The sequence below is a fragment of the Chaetodon trifascialis genome, chromosome 21, assembly GCF_039877785.1.
Source record: "Chaetodon trifascialis isolate fChaTrf1 chromosome 21, fChaTrf1.hap1, whole genome shotgun sequence".
Classification (NCBI taxonomy): domain Eukaryota; kingdom Metazoa; phylum Chordata; class Actinopteri; order Chaetodontiformes; family Chaetodontidae; genus Chaetodon; species Chaetodon trifascialis.
In genome coordinates, this window is record NC_092076.1 from 2,348,716 (window position 1) to 2,368,515 (window position 19,800).

The window sequence follows — 19,800 nt, forward strand, 5'->3', positions numbered from 1 at the left end:
CACACACGCGCACACACAAACACTGTGTGAATGGGTTTTTTAAAATGGCTTTTATCAACCAAACAAGCTGAGCCGCAGCTCGGTGCAGCGTTCAGGAGCATTAGAGGAGAGATGCAAAGAGCTAAAATCACAGCGCTATTGACGGAGAAAAGCTGCTCGCTGCTTTGTCACATTGTTCTCCGCTGAATCAATCTCAGCACTATTGATGGGAAGTTGTATAGAAGGAGGTGAAACGGAGAACACCGGATGAAAAAGGAGAAACAAAAGGACAGAGAGAATCGGTTGGATGACAAGTTATGTTCTGCTTCAGGGGAGAAAAAACAGAGACAAACTTATTCTCCTCTGCAGCTGAAAGCTCTGTCATAAAAACAGCTCGTGTTGTTTGGTGTCGAACAGCTGAACAGCACCGCTTTGTTTTGCTGCTGTTGACAGAATTTTGGAGCTTTTGAAGTCTCATATTAATAAAACATTTACAACGTTTTACTGTGGTTACAACCTCACTAAAACAGTAAGAGGCTCAGGGAAGCCTCCGCACTGCTCCCCCCACCCTGTTATCAGCAATCGCTCTAAAGCAAAACCGCTATTTAGAACCGATATTCGTTTGCAGTAAAAATGAAAATTTTAGTGTCAAAATTTAGATTAACACACCTGGGACTAGAATGAATACAGTATACTGTTTGTTTGTTTTGTGTACACTGAAAAAAAAGATCTTAACTTTTTGTGAAATAACACAAGTGCAAAATCTTAATTGAAATGCCTTTAAGTTTAATCATTTTAAAATAAAAAGTGATGATTAATGATTCCTTTCCCTTTCCCTTAATGATGAAGAGCAAACCAATAAAGAGGGTGGCAGGAACCTTGGCTCACTACATTTGATAGCTTTAGTAGTTACTTTTCAGATTCAATTTTTACATAAAATAGCATAATGAGTAAATAAAGGTTAAATATATATATTTATATATATATATTATATTTATTTATATCTATTTAAAGTAATAAAGGCATATTCTGAATCTCAGAACAGTAGGCTAGATGTAAACTCTTGTACTTATACTGTATGTCGTATTACATAAATAAGAATAAGGCACTTCGCACTGTAAATGCAAACAATAAAGGCTTCATTACACACATGAGTTGTAGATGCGACGGTAAATGTACTGATTGAAAATAAAACACACTGAGAATAATCTCCTCGACGTGTGCTCTCTGCCTGACTCACATCCCTGGACTTTACAAGTGGCAGGCAAAAAGACGATCATTTAACACCAGTAGTTACGTTGCTGCACCATATTGTAGTGAGAGCACGAGCGCTGAGGGAGAGGTGACTGTAAACAAACAAGGACACGTTAGCGTGTAGCACTGTTAAACTTATTGGCTATAATCACCTCTGGTGTTGTTTATTGATAAACCAGGAGCCGCCCCACGGCCTGAGACACGTTAGGAGATTTATTATTCCCACGAAGTAACGGTAACCGAAAGGGCCTATATTATTATTGTGCGTCTGGCCACAGGTATAAAGCGGTTGCGGCAGGTATAACGTAGCGGTGGGTCATCATCTCCAGAGCCAAACAACAGAATTCAGCAGGTTTTCCACCGTTATACTTGCTATAGTCCACCTACCGGTATGTCGTTATGTCCTTGTCTTTTTATTATTGTTAAGTAAGGAGTTTCTTTTTTTTTTTCCTTTTTATTGGTGCGTGACACTATTCATCTTGCAAAGTCGTATGCTTGATGTGATTAGACAAGTAGGTCGGTGAAATTTCAACTCTGGGCTTGTATGTTATCACTGAAATTAATCATAAGGTTGTGGTGTTTTTAAAACTTCATCATAGAGGGTTTTTATTGCAACTTCGACTGACTCTGTCGCCTTATCTCTGCTGGATCACTGGAGCAGTTGTCTGCTTCTCCGTGTCTGTGGCACTGCATGTAGAGGCTTCAGTGTCGATTGGCTGTCACTGACTCATTTGTGCCATGTAGCCAATCAGTGAGGGCTGTGGGCGGGACATTATTACACAGCCAAGAGTGGTGACTTCAGGCGGAGAGACGGTTATATCAGAGCCAAAGGAGCACGTTTTAAAATATATTAATTAATTTTATCGGTTATCGGTGGAAAAAATGGCCGATGCCTATCATCGAAAAAATGCCGAAAATTGGCCGATATTATCGGCCAGGCCGATAATTGGTCGATCCCTAATTAGCATATGTTAGCATGGTAATATGCTAAAGTAAGATGGTGAACAAGGTAAACATTAAACATCAAAACATCAGCATGGCTCCAGCTCCATATTTAAGAGTGCAGACGTGCGAGTGGAATCAATCTTCTCAGTTAACTCCTGTCACGAGAACCTTTAAGTGTTTCTTCCTTGAATGTGATAACAGATTGATAAATTTTAACCACGTTTAAGGCAAATTTGTGAAACTATTTCTGGTTCTAGCTTCTCCGATGTGAGGATTTAAGATTTCATATGCAAACTGAGCAGCAGATGACACACAGAATTTAAAGATGCTGCCTTGGAAACTGAAAGATTAAAATGGCCTTTTCAATTATTCTTTGACATTTTATACACAAAACAATTCGACTCATCAAGAAAACAATCTGCACATTAGTCAATAATGAAAAGACTCATTTGCTGCAGCTCCATATTCCTTCAAGTAAAAGAATGAAATATTTCTTCCATCACTGGTTTTCAGTGTGTATCATAGTGAATATACTGGAAACCAGAATTAAATCTTATTAAAAACTTATTCCACAGTCAGTTAACACACAGTCAGTCTCTTTGGAAACTTGATTTCAGCTAGAATTAAAAATAAAGTTCTGTGATCATGACAATCATTGGCTGTGTTTACCTGGTGAGGTAAGGGATTCAAAGAACTGGAAAACCAAAGTTAAAGGGTTTAAAAAGCGCCCATATTGAGGTGAACTGGTTAATGATTCTGTGTGTAGCTCACAGTTTGCTTCCCTGCAGACAGACACAGAGGAAGTTAGTATTCCAGCTCGGTTCGGCGGTGCCTTGGGGGTTGTGGAGCAGCAACGATGTCTGGACTGTAGCTAAACCTGTTTTATTCCACATAGACCACAGTCTCTCACCTTCACAGCAATTCGTGTTCAAATGACGGCAGGGAGAAGGAAAACACCGCTCCTCTTGTCACCATCTCTGGAAGCCTTCCTCCTCCACCTCCTCGGGAGCTTCTCTCACTTCTGTTGGGCTTTTAATGATGTGGAATAACGGGAGCTCTCCTCCTCCTGTCCAATCAGCTGCATTATGAATTCAGATGTGTTTCTATCTCTGCTGCTTCGTCTTCTCCTTCTTGCTTTTATTTCTTACTTGCTGTAAGGCTTGACTACCTCCTCTTCTGTCTCCCTCGCCGTCTCCATCTTTTTGACACGTTGAGGTTTTTGGCGTTACGAGACCCTCGTTGTTGTCAGGGCTCCAGATCTCCAGAGTGTCAGAATCACTTCATCTATCCAGACAGGCGCTGAGGAGATTACAGCTGGATTAAGTAAGATTTCGACTTGTCTCTGTGTCCACAGGGGAGCTGATGTGATTATTGATCAGTAAAGTGACTCAGAATGACACATGGCAAGCTGCTGAGGTCTTTCAGCTGAAATTCCTCATTGCACAAGAAAACTGTGTACAACGGTGAGTACAGCAGGTCAAAGGAGAAGCAGAACGTCGGCCTGTAGACTGTGATGATGAACGGACAGAGTGAAACAGTCAGCAGGTCTGTTTCCAAGAATGCATAAACACTGCGATAATGACTGAAGTCCTTCCATACAAGGGTCAAACACAGGTGATGAAAACAAACACAAACATTTACATCAATACTGGAGCTCTCCTTTAAATTGAAAAACCAGTTTAGCTGACACTGTGCGACACTCCTGTAACTGCTGAACCACCCCAGGACAGCAAAGTGCAAAGAAAGGCATCAAAGCCTCCCTGCCTCCCTTTCTTTCTCGCTGTGTCAGTGACGGAGTTTGTAGATTGAGGGTTAAAGAAGACATTTTTCTAACGTTGTGCGTGTCAAGCGAGATGCGACTCAGATGGCCTTTTAATGGTCTGCTGTCAATTAGAGGGAGCTAGAGAGGAACTATTGGCCCCTTGGGGAAGGAGGAGCAGGCAGAGATGGAGGGATGGAGGGAAGAGGCGAGGGGAGGTAGAAAAGCAGGGATGAGAGATTAGAGGAAGACAAGCTGAGGTAAGAAAAGCATGGAGGTAGCAAGGACAGACAAAAGAGGAGTGACAGTAAAGAAAAAGCAAACACCAGACACCTGAAGACACCAAAAACATAAACATTTCAATTTCACTGAACTTTGTTTTGAGACCTTAAACCGCAGAAATCTTCAATGTTACGAAAGAGTAATTTAACATAGAATCACTGTTTTGAGTTAATGAATTACAGTCAGTACAGTGCAGTTACTTTATTACACTGTCATCTGACTACTGCAGTTGCTGTAACTTTGCGGCAGTAGAATTAACCATATCATCACCTTTAAGCTGATATGATGATCTTGAACAGTTGCAATATGATCAATCATTTGGAGTCGTGTTTGTGTCCACCCACTGAAGGCCAGCACTCACCCTCTTTTTGCTCTGTTTTTGGTCTCTACCACCTCCTGAGAGTCTATATCTGGCTCTTTAGCTGCTCAATGCTCCACCACGTTCACCGGCTAGTCTCTAACTATGTCTTATGATTTTTGCTGCTGAGCAGGCAGAGAACGGTGGCTTTTTACAGCTTTCTCTCTAAAAATGACTGTGAGAGCACTGAGAGTGAGCCAGAACAGTAAAGTTGTGTACAGACAGATAAACCTCAGCTGAAACTTACCATAAATCTCTGTACAGTCATGAGAAACTGCAGATTCGGCTGATAATTCTCTGTAGGTTCATCATTGCCACAGACACCTTTCATATTTCCATTTGATACCTTGTTAAAATATTGATTATAGCCACTTTATGGCACAGACACGAGAGTTGCTTTGATCTTATGATCCAACTCTTGGCAAGAAAATGAACGAGCATTTCTCCCAAATGTGGCAATATTCCTCTAACAACAACGTAATGCTCATCCTGTCAGTTGACACCCCCCCCATCCCCCCCGAACTGTTGTCTTCAACAAAGAAGGCTACACTGATTTAAGCTCGACTTCCACGTGTCTCGAGTTGCTCCAAAGTATTATGGATTTCCCTACGTTTAGGAGTATGAAGTACTTCCTGTGGCACTTCATCTTAAGTTTGAGAAGTAGTTTGGCGAGTCCAAGTTTGCAACTGACAGTGACAAAAATGAGCTGAGTCATGAGAGCTCTCCCAGTCAGCAGCAGAGCCAAACTGAATCACCAGAACTGATGTTACTGAGTTTTCAGCCAACAAACAGGTCTTAAATAAGTTATATATATTTGAAATTTCTTTCCTCACTGTCCTCTTAGATGCTGCTTAAGTCACAACTAATTTTGGGACTATTTCAGACAGTTTGTCCTTTATTTGACACAGAGGCAGGGAAGAGGAGGTCATAAAGGCCGCAGACCAAATTTAACTTAACCACCAGGAAGCCTCCCATTTGAAACTTTAACAGCCATTTTGGAAAAAGAAAATCCAGATATAATGAGGCAGGCTGTTGTTTTCTGCGGATGCCAACAGTCCATCATTTCTGAGGCCAATTGCCCAAACAACAGCTGCAGCCGCACACAGAGCTCAGAGTAATCACAGACCCTGTCTATAAAAATATCGAGCTCTCAATTAGCGGGGCTAGGTGCTGTTACTGTGCCAATTATGTAAAGCACTCATAAATGGAACAATATTGGCCAATCATTTAAAGCAATTGGTAACTTTCTTTTGAAAAGTCCTAAATCATAATAATAATTATTTATGATCCAGTTCATTAGCATGTGGTCGATTTTCACATTAATATTCCGACATTCTGATACAGAAGTCTGTTTTTCCATCGACCTACAAAGAACGACAACAATAACAATTATTTTTCTTGGGCTGTGCTGACTCTTCAGAGACTGAGCCCTGGTGGGTGACTGTTGTCAGGTATCTTTTAAATTTGTATGGAAGGATTGCTTGATTTGACAATTTCATACCACATACCCAGAGACACAGAGGAAGACGGGGTGATGGTGATGATAAAGATGAAACTATACCATAACACATGACAATTAGGATTGAGTGATTGGACGAATACCGTTAATCAAGGGTGTGGATCGATCATGCTTTCATCTTATGTTGCAGCCACTGGACGTGGAACATTTCACTTATTGAGGAAAGAGTGGATTCAAGCAAATGCCAACAATCTTCTGCAATTATAAAAGATGAAGACGAAGAAGATGGCTTCTGCAACAAGATAATGATCCAAAACACACCTCAAGAGGACCAAGATGAAGACTTTCAGTGGCCCTCACAGTCCCCCAACATCAACATCATCATCAATGTCTACTGGTCATAAACAGTCAATCTGTTTTCATTTCAGTGCAGCACACCTGGAAACAGCATTAGGGGCTCTGGCTCATGGAGCTCATGAAGCCAACTGTGGGTCTGGCTTCAGTGACTCAGGATGAACCAGATGATGTTACACCATCTTTCTGCCGCTACAGCACTGCCTGTCAGATTAATGTGGTTACAGTGAATTGATGGCGAAAACACCACATGTCGCACCTTCAACCCCAACCCCTCCCTCCCTCCCCCCTCACCCTGTTGGAGCAGTGTTGGAGTCGGACCCGACATATTAACCTTTGGTAGTCTCACAGAACTTCTCAATATGATAGATTATCTCTCCAGACTGAGGCTGAGGATGAAGAACCAGTCAGAAAACCCAATTATTCTGACTGTGTGTGTGTGTGTGTGTGTGTGTGTGTGTGTGTGTGTGTGTGTGTGTGTGTGTGTGTGTGTGTGTGTGTGTGTGTGTGTGTCAAGGCTTGTCAGATATAATTACCTATAGTGAGGACCGCTGGCTGGATCACTCAGAGCAAAGTTACAGGATTATAAATCACACTAGTAATTTCAGTCTATTTTAATAAGTGCTCTTTGTGACAGGCCTATCATTCTCTCTCACTCCTCCATGTCTGACTTTCCTTTTTTCACATCTTCATGTTCTTTATCCAATCCATCCCACCCACTCTGGGGGGGCGGCCATGGCTCCACATTACCTCACACAGAATAGAGGTAGAGTTCAAAAGTCAAATAAAGTGTCAAATGAAGAGTCTCATTTTTTAATTCTGTTCCAGCGGTTAAAGGTCATTATTTCAGCTATTTCAACCACAAACTTCAGATAAAAACAGGCTGTCAATCCTGATGCAACTTCTGATGATACAGGTGGTATGAAAGCTTCACGTCAAACATCTCTTCCCCCTCTGGGATTATGCTGTGTTATCAAGCAGGTAACACAGTTTAACAAAGTTTACACAGGAGCAGCTGGAGGATCGGTCACAGGTAAAAACCTGGACGCAGGGTGAAACACCTAGCCTGGCTGTGTCCAAAGTCCAAAAACACACCAAGCACATCTGAAGCTTACTAAATGATATGCTGTTTCTGCTTTGTTTAATCCATTTACACAAAGAGAAAAGTAACATAACCTTTGTGTCTTGGATTTTGTACCTGATGATCTGAAACTGTGGAGACTGAAAATAAAACTGGCTATTTTCTGCATCCTACAGGCAGAATGCTGCACTGTCCCTCACGAGAAAGAAAACTGGAGAGCCTCTCGGGTTGCCTGCACATGGAAATACAAACATACGCTACTAAAGGCCATGCAAGAAAGGGATATAAGCAGGACAAGATGATAGATGACAAATGGAGTGAGGATATTTTGTGAGATATATGGTAAAGATGAACATGTAGTGAAGAGAAATCAGAAAATGACGAGGAACAGGGATGAAGAGAAAAACAGGGGCACAAGAGAAAGAGAGGGAGAGACGGGAGCAAAGAGACAACTGATGAAAAGAGTGTCCAGTCGGAAAGAGACAGAGGAAGACAGGGAAAATGAAATCAGCAACAGAAAAAGATCAAAAGAGGGAGAAACGAGGGAGAAGAGGATGCCCACTTCACCAGGGATGTGATTAAGGTTGCTGTGGTGATGCTTGCCATAACCATGGCAACAGAGATTGTAGGTGCTGCGCTGTGGTCCATATTAAGAGCCAACAATGGGATTTTCTGCCTGCATGTTAGAGGATCGAAACTTTGGTTTAGAACAGAGTGACACACACAAATCGCAGCGCTGGTCAGCTGCATGCTAACGCTGTAACACACGCTGTGCTGATGGAGAGCAGTTTATTGGTACTATTGTAGCATGTGCAGCCTGGCATGGCTTCCGTCAAAAATATATTAGGTGCATGTTTTCAGCTCGGGTAGCCAGCGGCCATGTCTGGTGGAAGCATCTGTGGATTGTCTCCTTCAAGATACAAATAAGTATATATATCAATAAAGAGGGTCTCCTTCAAGGTAACACAGTAAGATGTTGAGTAAAGCAGAGACGGTCATGAGCCACGTCTGTGCAGAAGCTGAATCAACATGTGTCGCTGTGAGAGACTGTCATGGGATCACACGTACTGATTGCTCACAGCAGGGATGTCAAAGTCAATGATAGGTTGTTTTAACGACCACCACATCCAACAGACATGCCGGGCAGGAAACTGCATCGTGGGAAACGCTGTGAGGACCCATTTGTAAATTAACATGGAAGCAATTTTCACCAGAGGATAACAGCAGATGATAACGCTGCCACTCAACACAGGAGATGTGCAATTCAGGCCAGGTTTGTCAGGGCTGAAGTCAAGTGAAGAGGGCAAAGATTTTCAGAAATTCAGAGAGCAAAAGTAGACACACTCTCCATGTTTTATCCATGTGAGGACAATGGACAGCGACTAACAACAGACACTCACAGCAGATGGAAGTGTCACCTGCAAACAACTCGAAACCACAATGGATTATGGGAAGACAGAGGTGGACACCCTTACTCATGCTTGAGAGATGTGAAGCAAACAAAATAAAGTCTCGGACCGACTGACTTTCTTGACAGATAAGAACACCACAGAAGAAGAGAGAGGTAGCTTGACTTCATGCTGAGCCAAAGTAACAGGAAAAGGACGCACAGATGTTTTTAACACAGCAGGAAGCTGCCACTTCAAAGGATTTCCATGTTTTCAACCATTAACTTCAAGTCAGGTTTACTTTATCTGACTCCTGACATTTTGCAATACAAAAAGTTTTAAGATGGATTTCCTAGTTTTACAGAATTCAGTTCATTTCAAAGCACTACAAAAATTAACATGCAAGTCATCATAGAAAACAATGTCATCTTTAGAGACTTTCAGTTAAAATTAAATTACCACATTATTGGTTAAACTGGTTTCTTTATCCTTAAGATATATCAACTGCCAATAAATGGCAAATTTTTGTACGTTGCAATGAATATATGTTTAACAAAACAAAAACGCAAAACAAGAGCGCAGAGTAGCACCTGGATGTAGGAGTGAGCGATATGACCTAGGGTTTGGGTTAGGGTTCGACCTGACTGTCCCTCAACATTAAATACACCAACACTGCTCCAATGTGTGGGTCTGCAATAGATGCTACAAGCCACACTAGCCGCGTAATGTATTAACACCAAATTCAACAAGCTAACCAGCAAAATAAACAGTAAAGCAACATAAAAATAGCAAAACTTAAAGGTTCTAAGACTGAATTCAGTATCGATCCAACCTTGAACTTCAGTTTTGCAGTGAATCTAGTTTTGTATTTACCGTCAGTCTGCAGTCTGAAGTAAAATGACATCACACACATCTAGCCTATGAGTTTCCCAGTTGTTATGGGGACATCTCCATCAAGTTAACCTACTGGGTCCCACTGGGTCTTCCTCAGATGGAGGGAGTGGATGCAGACTTTAAGTTGATTTTCGGAGCCCATTAAATTAAATGAAACCTGTGACTGTTTGAAGGTAACATATCAATCTAAAATCTAGCTGTTTCCAGTCAAAAAAAGTTCGGCCGGATGGCACATTTTAGAAATTACAATCAAAATAAGAGTATCTACATATGTTCTTTGAAATCAACTACATGAGCTGGCGAAAGTTCAGGCAGCGTATCAAATATATCTGTGAACATCTGTTTCAGATTCAAATGCCACGCAGCCCATCATTCCTTCAGTCAGTGTGTGAATACAGGTAGAAAACTCACAGCTACTGACTTTGACATCAGATACAGGCATCTGTGCAGGTAATCATATCAGATAATTGAATCATTTGCTTCATGTCATTGAGTCTGTATGTCCCTGCAGCCTCGGCCCCCAGGACTGTGGCATCGCTGCATGTTTCAATTTCCACCCTCAACAGCCTGGCCGATGGTATCAGCCAGCGTAACGGACAGTGTAATATCAAAAGATGTTTTATGTCATTTCCAAGAGATAGTAAGATGGTGGAGGTTGAAATAAGGAAGGACTTTTGAGGAAATGACAGTTTATCGCCTTAAAGTTTTAATTAGGTCTGAATGGGGTTTATATCTGAAGAAACCGAGGACGCAGCACACTGATTTCAATCAACAAGATTCATAAATTACTGTGATGTCCGCTGCAATGCCCAGGGAGACATTTACTTTGGTGAAGTGAAGCTTTTTCAACTCAGAAAATAACCTCAGAAAGACTCTTGTGGAGGCTGGTGTGCAGACGAAGAAGCACTGCAAGAGTCCAAATAGGAGGCAGTTAAACATAAATTACAGCACAGAGTGCTCTATCGATCCAGACAGTAGCGGACTTGACAGAGGAGGAGAGAGCCACCTGAAATACAGCCCATTTTTTGGTCCGGTAACTATCACTCCCACAAGGATGCGAGACCTGTAATAATCACAAATAACATTGTTTGCAAGGGACTCAGTTCAATGAAGTGCAGCAGTGAAAGTGACATTACCAGACCTCCCTCTGTAAAAACCATACTGTACAGACAGAGCCTTTTGTGAAGTTTTCTAAGAGCAGCGAGATGGGCTGGAAATGATGTTCTGTGGGAAAGGCTTTGTGCTGCATTGAGCTTTCCTGACTTTGGCTCAGTGTTCACGCTCCAGTCACAGCAGCCTTTTCTCATGTGCTGCTGCACTTGATGAAAGTCTCTCTGGACAAGAAATGTGTTAACAAATGAGAAACCTGAGTGGTATGTATATGCCAGAATGTCTCAAACAGCAGTGAAAATGGTCTATAAACAACTACAAGCAGAAATAAAATGCATGTTCAAAACTGTGAAGTCCCAACGAGATTTCATTTGTCATTTCTAATCATTCGGATGGCAATTTTTTTGGTAATCCAAAGGAATAGATGCCCATAGTCATCATCGCAGTGGTAGACGAAAATATAGAAATGAACTGCAAAGATTGGCTCCACTGTCAGTGATACCTGATCCAGATATTTCAGTCAGTATCGGCCTGATATCAGCATCAGAGCAGTGCATCCATACTTTTAAGGCACAAATCTCCAGCATGTTTTTGCAATGATAGATAATCAAGTCTACATTTTATTTCCATGCTCAAAACACCAGCAGGGAAATAAATTGTCCTAAAATTTTCAACTGCAGTTATTTCCAGAACTGCATCAATAAAGGAGGAAGATTACACTCATTCTGGCTATTTTGACAGTACTCGCAGCTACTAGTGTGTAATTTTGAGGAGTCCTGGCAGGAGTCCAGGAATTTTGGGGAGAAGTTTACCTTCAGGGCTTTCTGGCAGAAAGGCGTCCTGGCTTTCTGATCCCTTGGTCTGACCCAATATGCACACAGATGACTGCACACTTCTCTTTGAAACAGCAAAAGAATGCTTTTCATGTACTCACATTAGCACAAGATGGTGTTTACTATATGTAGTTCAACCTGCACTCATTTCACATTATTTGTCAAATTTTCATGCAAAACTATAACAGTTAAAAGCATTATCACAATATTTCATCATACCTCCATGAAATATGTTGTCAAGCTCTCTGTCACTTCACATCACCACTCAACGCCTACAAACTGGCTGCGATTCAGCAGGTCGAAAAGCTAATGTTGCCGCTGGTGCTGGACAGACAAGGACCCCGGTGCTCTGGTCCTGATGTGGTCATCGTGCCTCTGTTTGACCAGCAGGAAGATGTTTGCATGTGGCCAATCACAACCAAACTGCTAATGAAGGCAGACGCTGCATTCACACTGTCCTCTGAGGATGACACAGTGTCACAGTAATGACGGTAATATAAATCATATGTGGCATCCAGCAGTAAAACCAGTGTTCCAACACACCTTTAACTCTAAATATCAAATAATGATAAAATGATCAGCAACCACAGACATGGTTCACATTTTTTTGTCCTCCCAACATTGCACTTTTCCTCTCTGTAGACCTGTGAAACACTTTTACAAAAACAACAGTCCACAACAACAAACAAATGATTTTTGCACTTTTCTTCTCTGGCGTGACATCGTGGTGGCAGAGTTTGCTCGAGGAGACTCGGTTAACGCAAACAAAAACTAATTTCAGCTGTGTTTCAGAGAAGAGCAGAGCGAGACAATGGTGTTGAACATGTACACAGTCGATATTAGACTGTGGTTCTACTGAAAGGGCGAAGTCCTGCAGATCAGTCGAGGGTTCAGAATTCATCTTCTGCTTTGAATTCTTTTCAGCACTTTTCAAAGGTTACAGACACATTGTCATGCACTATTCATGCTGGAACCGACTATTGTGTGCTGGGTGGGGACAGAGAAAAGGTTGGAATAAGTATAAAATGTATGTTTTTGTGCCTGTGACTAAGCGTGTGGCTACCAAAAAATATGCTTTTGGCAGCGGCCGTTTGATGTCACAGCGTGATGTTCACACCTCAGCAAAGAACCATTATTATTTCAAAAGGAGTTGTTACTTTTTCAAATCGACAGTCCTTTTTCTATTTTAGCTGCACTTTTCTATTTCGTCTCTTCTTACATTACACCCATTTTCAATCTTTTCCTTGTTATTCTTTTCCTCTCCTCTTTATTCACTCAGTTTCATCACCTGTCCTGTTCGATTTTGTCTGCGTTTGTCATATTTTCTCTCCTGTCATCCCTCCGGTCCACGATAACAACAGGGGGAGCTAAGTAGGCAATTAAACTGGAAACAGCACAACGTATAAAAATGCAAAGGGGGTCTACATCAGTGTAGGTGTGTGGTTATAGATACGAGGGGGGTGGCGAGGCAAGAAGATCATATGAGATCCGTAGAGTCAAGGTTGAGTAACATCCATGAGTTTAGACACTGAAACACTACAGATTCATTTTGTCCTCCATCACAACAATCACAAAAATACACCGTTACTCAGTAATCTTGCAAAAACTGAACCAGGTTGAAACATTCAGTGGCCTCACTGAAATGAATGTTTTTGATCATGCTGGCCTAAAGCTCAACTATCACTGAAGTATGTCGGGATATTAGCCACTTAGCAATGTGTGTTATGGTTATTGCAAGATTTAAATTAATAACTTCAGCATTTCAACACAGCACAGAAACACAGCAAACAAACAAAAACCATATGTTAACATGCGTGTCACTTTTACCATGTTAGCATGTAAACATGGTAAGGTTCACCGGAGCAGTACAGCACTATGGAAATGCACAAAAATTCTGTTTAGAAATAGTTTACAAACATGGCTGCCATCATAAAGTTTATTTTTAAGCTGTGAAATGTTCCGCTCATGTCTTGTTCACAGTTGTTAAGGCAGCCTGATCAAAAATGTTTGGTTCTGTTACATAATTATGTGAAAATCATCTCTTTATGTTATTGGATTTTAAAACTTCTCAAACCTACAAACATACACTTGTACCAGCAGGAAAAGTCCAGTAGTGGTTCAAATATGACCAAGATGTAAAATGCTCAGTAATATTAATTCAAATTCAAATTTCCTTCCTTCAGTTGTCCTGAACATATTCACTAAAGGGATTCTATGGATTAAAGGAAGAGTTTGACATTTTGGGACCATTTCTTGCCCAGAGTTACCTTTTTAAATGATTCAGGGCAACACATCTAAATGTCATATGAGGCGCATCAAAGCATCCATGCCTGCACATCCCACATCCCATCTGTTGGTGACAGGGGTCAAGTGATGTGACGCTGGTATGTTCTGTAATTCAGGCTGTTAATTATGTTTTTCTTTCACTTCATTTTGAAACACTGTCCAATTAAACCAATATAATTGTCATTATAATTACAGAATAAGCTATCCTTCATCTGCAGTGACGTTTCTAGAAGAAGCCCTGCTGAACCAGAGACTTGAGACTCTTTGGGGACATAACATCAAAGTCATAGCTGCGTCCAGCATGTGCAGATATGTGTTTTTCTATTGACACTCCAGATGGAGGAAGCCATATGCTTGAGACGAAACTACAGCATGTGAGATGGATGTACGCTGATGTCTCTCATTATCACTGCGTACATGACTCCAGGGTGCAACCTGAAATCTGCAAAGTGCATCACAACATTTGCGCTGGTCGCACCAGTGTGGCTGAAACTTAGCAGGTCTGATCAGAATAAACATCGCACGAAACATCTGTGTGCTTATTTTTAGCAAACAGAGACGCAGAATGACTTCTTATCAGCAAATGTAGTAAAACCATCACAATGCAGATTTCCATTTTTTATTTTTTTGTTTAAAGACACATACAGCAGGCCAATGCCTATTTTGCAATCAAATTGTCATCAGAAAATTCAACCATATTCTTGTGCAACAGATATCCAAGTTCTTCTGTGATCATTTTTTATCTGCTTTACTGCAGCATTTTTCAACAACTAAACACCCAGTAATCATTCACTTTGGTCAGTAATAAATATGCATGGCCGTCGACTTGGCTGGCGAGTCAGAAAGACTTTTTTCAGTCAGCAGGAAGTCAGCTGGGTTTGCCATGTGAACGAAAAATGAAGCGGGTAGTTTTTTGTTTTTTTGGTGTTTGCACCTGGTGGGTAACTACTGGAATGAATGGGGCACTATCGAGAACACGATATCCACTTGTCTTAACACTCCGAAGCTTCTGACCTTAACTTTTTTTTTTCACAGATCTGACAAAATGGTAAATGAACTGCATTTATATCACACTTTATCTCAACGGCTTGACATTTTGGTTCTCACTGACACACTCACACACCAACGGCAGTGAGGTGCTGTTGCAAAGGTCCTGGTTGGGGTTCAGTGTCTCATCCAAAGAAGCTTTTGATGTGGACCTGGAGGAGGTGAGGATCGAACTGACAGTGCTGGACGACCCACTCAGATCTTAATAATTACTTTGCTGACAACAAAAACAAGATAACCAACAAAAGCTAGTTTTCTTTTTAGAAGCTGTTGAAACAAACAGCTCGGTTAATCAAATGTCAGGTAAAGTGTTAATTTACTCAACTAAACTCCAGAAGTTTATTTCTGTACAGGATTGGATTAGTCAGTACAAAAAGTGGTATAACACACTGTGAATGGTTTGGTTTGAATTTGCAATCTGACAATGTTTAGAGTCAAAATGTAATGGCGACCCGTGTTATGTAATCAGGATCATTTTTGATCATAGCTGTGTGTCTCATGCTGTGAACTGACTGGCCGCTTGGAGATAATGAACAGCTTCAAGTCTAATGTTCAGTTTGAGGACATCTTGTGGAGAGAAGATAAAGCTCTTTCCTCCCAGTCAGCAGTCAATGTAGATGGGAAAAGATGAGGTATTTTTAATTATTCAAATATAACTGCAGTGGAGGGTTTCCTCTGCTTCTGTAATCTGATCAAATAATCACTTTAAGAAAAGTATTTTTCTTCCTCCTCCGGTTCTCTCCTCCTTTCTGTATTCTCTCCATCAAAGCAGAGAGAAATGGGTCTGTTCCACAGGGGTGAAAACCACAGAGGAGGGGGAAATCATCAGCTCTCTCTGTCCTTCATTCACTTCTTTTTCCTGGTTTCTTACCTCCTTTCCTCCCTCCCTTTGTCTATTCATCTTTTTTTCTTCGTTTTGTTCATCTCCCCTCTTGCAGCTCTCCTCCTCTCTTGTTCTTGCTCCTCAGCCTTTCCTTTCTTCCATCCATCCATCTCATTCCTCGTCAACCATTGCCACCTTCTTCATTTTCCTCCTTCCTTCTTCCCAGTTTCCCTTCTTTCTTCTCTCCTCTCCAACATCTTTGTTTTCCCCCTCACTTCTCTTATCTCCTTCCTAAATCATCTTTTCTTTCCTGTGCCTCTTTGCTTTATGTCTTCATACTTGTCCCTCCCTATCCTGTTTTCCATCTTCATCTTCCTCCTTTTCCTCTTCTACTTCCTAGTTTCACTTTCTCTTTGTCATCTTTTCTTCCTTTTTTTAATCTCTTCCTTTCTACCTTATCTCTCTGTTCAATTTTGCTTGGTTTCTCCTTTCCTTTAGTTGCTCCCTCTCTTTCCTCCCTGCCTCTCCTCCGACCATCCCCTCCCTCGTCATCACCCTCTCTCTCCTGATGAATGCAGATGGCTGCTCAATCGTCCCAGGAGGCCTCTTTAGTTTCTTCTCTGCAGGAATAATAGAGCAGGAGGGATGGAGCCATTTCCTGCGTGCTGTTTTAATGATTAAAGCGGTCCATATGGTGTCCACCGGCTAACGACCACCGGTGGAGCTGCACGTTAACAACAACAGTGAGCAGCACTGCAGTCGGAAACAAAAGCGCTCCTCACACCAAACTGCTGTCATGACCATGATCCCCTTCTCCTGGGTGTCAGAACGGTCTCATTGGTTAGACGCACGTCGAAACAGAGCTCATGAAGTCAGATTTTCCCAGTGGGAAGTCTACTTGACATTACGTTTGGCATTTGAAATCCTGAAGGGGTCCACCTCTGCTTTTTTGCATATGGCACTGCTGCTACAGAGGTTGACGGTCTGTAGCACAGGCCACAAACTTATAACACGAATGTATAAAACATGTTACCATCTATAAAAACCACCTTGAACAGTATGAAGGAAAGAGAGTGCATGACTTTGAAGGCATGACAAATGGAGATCTATTCTTCTAAGCCATCTGATGTGTATTGCTTGAAGACAGTGAGGAGAAACGTATCAGCCAATATTATCCTCTCACTATTAGTATTAATTATTCACACAAACAAACACAGGAAGCTGGGGAACAATTATAACTACGACCCAGAAGATTTCTTTGTTCCTCAATTCGTTGGCCAAGAAGAGGGTTTACAAGCAGACATCAATGAAGAAAAGGACTCAATATCTAAAGGGAACAGAACAGAAAGTGTTCACTTTTGTTTCTAATGCATGTGTTAAGAACTTGGTTCATGCTGGTCATTGTCACTTTTGTGCTGGTTTGTAGTTTCAACCATTAGAGAGGTGGCTGCCTCATTTCTTAACCTGACCTATATTTTAGCTTTATACAAACAGTGTGCTGCACATGCATAACACAGTACATGCATGCAGTCACAAACAGAACAGCTTAGTCCATAGATCAGCCCAAATGCCCTGATAGCTGATCCAGGTATTTGGGTCAATATTGGACCAACATCAGTGAAGACATCATGTGAAAACTGTTACGCATAAACATGTTAGTCTGTTAGACTCGGACAGAAGGCTGAGAATAGATGAAATGCTCTTAAACTTTCAAGTTCTGCCATGAATCCACAATCCGCTGACCCCCCTCCGTCCCAAAGGCCCCTCAGGCTCTGATAAAGAAGCTTTGAACATTTTAGATTTTGTGAACACACGGCATATGCTTCTTTACAAGCGCAGGTACGCACATCGACACGAGGTGCAGCCACGTGGGAGAAAATGCAGCTTTACATCCAGCAGCTGGCTGTCATCGTTAAAGTGATGATGAAGAATGAGCGTGTAGCATTTTAATTACCATTTCCTGTGAGGTGACAAAGGACAGACGGCAGCGAACACGCATTTCCCAGTTTTCTGTTGTGAAGGCAGCTGGCAGTGAGGGTTCAACATCATATTTAAAATAACTTAATGTGACATATTCAGACAAGCTCACAACATGGTTTTATTCTTTATTTCTTCTTACTCTTTGATAAACTATAATTTGGAGGGTTTCTAAATTGTATGTCTCATTTTCCTTCTGTTAAGATATTCTGTTATCATTTTGTTTCCCATCTGCGAAATACGCTCCATCCATCAGGTTGAGGATGCCGTTTCTAAAATTATAATAATAATTATCATTACACTTACAGTACATTTGTAGGATGTAAACTGTGCTCTTTCAGAATAATCAGCAATCAAATAATTAAGGCTCAGCCCTGTAGCTGGTTAAATTCACTGAGACTGGGTATTCTTCTCAAACTGGTTTCAAGCTTCTCCAAGCTGGTTTTCATAGAGATGAACTGCAACAAATAACTAACTGCCAGAAGGGAAGGAAATCGCTGTTAATCATACAGTGTATATTCCCTTAAATCTGTTTATACCATGCAAACACTTCTGGTCGTCTGGTCTTTCCTCCAAATCTGAGTGGATTTCAAACATTTCAACACAGCATTTCTGTAGAAACTCTTCATGTTATGGATTATTTTCTACTGCACTGTATAGATGAGTGTCACTGCCATTTCTTGTATTTATTGGTGTATATGTTGGTTTTCTCACAAAACTGGTTTTGGAATTACATACAGAGATAAATCTCATTGAAAAACATATATTTTTATTAGTTACTCTAATAGCATTTGGTATGAAAAAGATGCATGCTGTGCATTAAATGAATCTGTGTCTAAGGATGGAGGAGGGTGGAGCAGCAGAGGATCAGTGTAGAAAAAGAGAGGGTCTGATTAACATCCCATGACTCTCATGTTGACAAGACAAACTTGTGTGCAGTGCTGCTCTTTGCAAGAAAGTGGAAGCCGATTTGAAGTCAAGTGCTGTTGTAGGATCCTGCTGCTGGTATTTTTATAATTTGACATTTACCTTGAGAATTATTTTTCTTGTCTTGAATGTGACTTTTCTCTCTTTGTGTATATAAATACACCTGTCCTGCTAAAGATCTCAGTGCGTGAGGTGCAGAAGTGAAACCTCTGCTTCATAGACAAACAGTAAGGAGTCTGTATATCACACACGGCTGTGACATCATGGAAACTGCTCTTCCCTGCAGCTGTGGAATATGTTAGCTACTATTCTTGATAAAATGACTTGATGAAACCCATTCAACCTAACATGTTGGGTCAGACTGAAAACTGAGGAAAAAGAGAGAGAAAGATGACAGAGCAGGACTGACGGAGGCAGAGAAAGTGAGGTGATAAAATGTCTGGAGGCTGTTATGAGCTCCAAGGCCTTTATCCCCGCCAAGCACGGGGAAATTTCACAGGAAATGGAAGAGGTGGGAAGCAGGTGAGAAGACGTAGTGGGACAGACTCTTAAAATGGAATGAATTATTCTGTCCTCAGAGCCAGAAATGAGTTAAATTGATACCTCTGAATCCATTTTGCAATTCAGAGCAGACTAACAGAGACCATGGTGATTACCATCAAAGTCCAGGATCAGAGAAAAGGATAATAATTTGGTGCTAGAGTCAAGAGATAATGTGGTCAGAGTGTTCACTGTTGTCATGAAAACACATTCATGGCTGCATAACATGCAGCCTCATAAACCTGCTCTAAGCCAATGAGACACCTCTTCATCCACTTCAAAAGACAAGCATGACTAATTTTGAATATTGACAGAAAAAGGAAAATTATGGCTACACCAACACAAACCTGTTAACACTTGAGTCCCTGTAGTAGTTTGGTTTACATTTTCTCCTCTTGACTACTGTTGGCCAAACACAGACATGAACATGGGGCAGCAGATGGCTGGAAGATGGCTGATCTGTCTGTTATTTCTGTCAAAGTCTTTAAACTTCTAAAAACATGT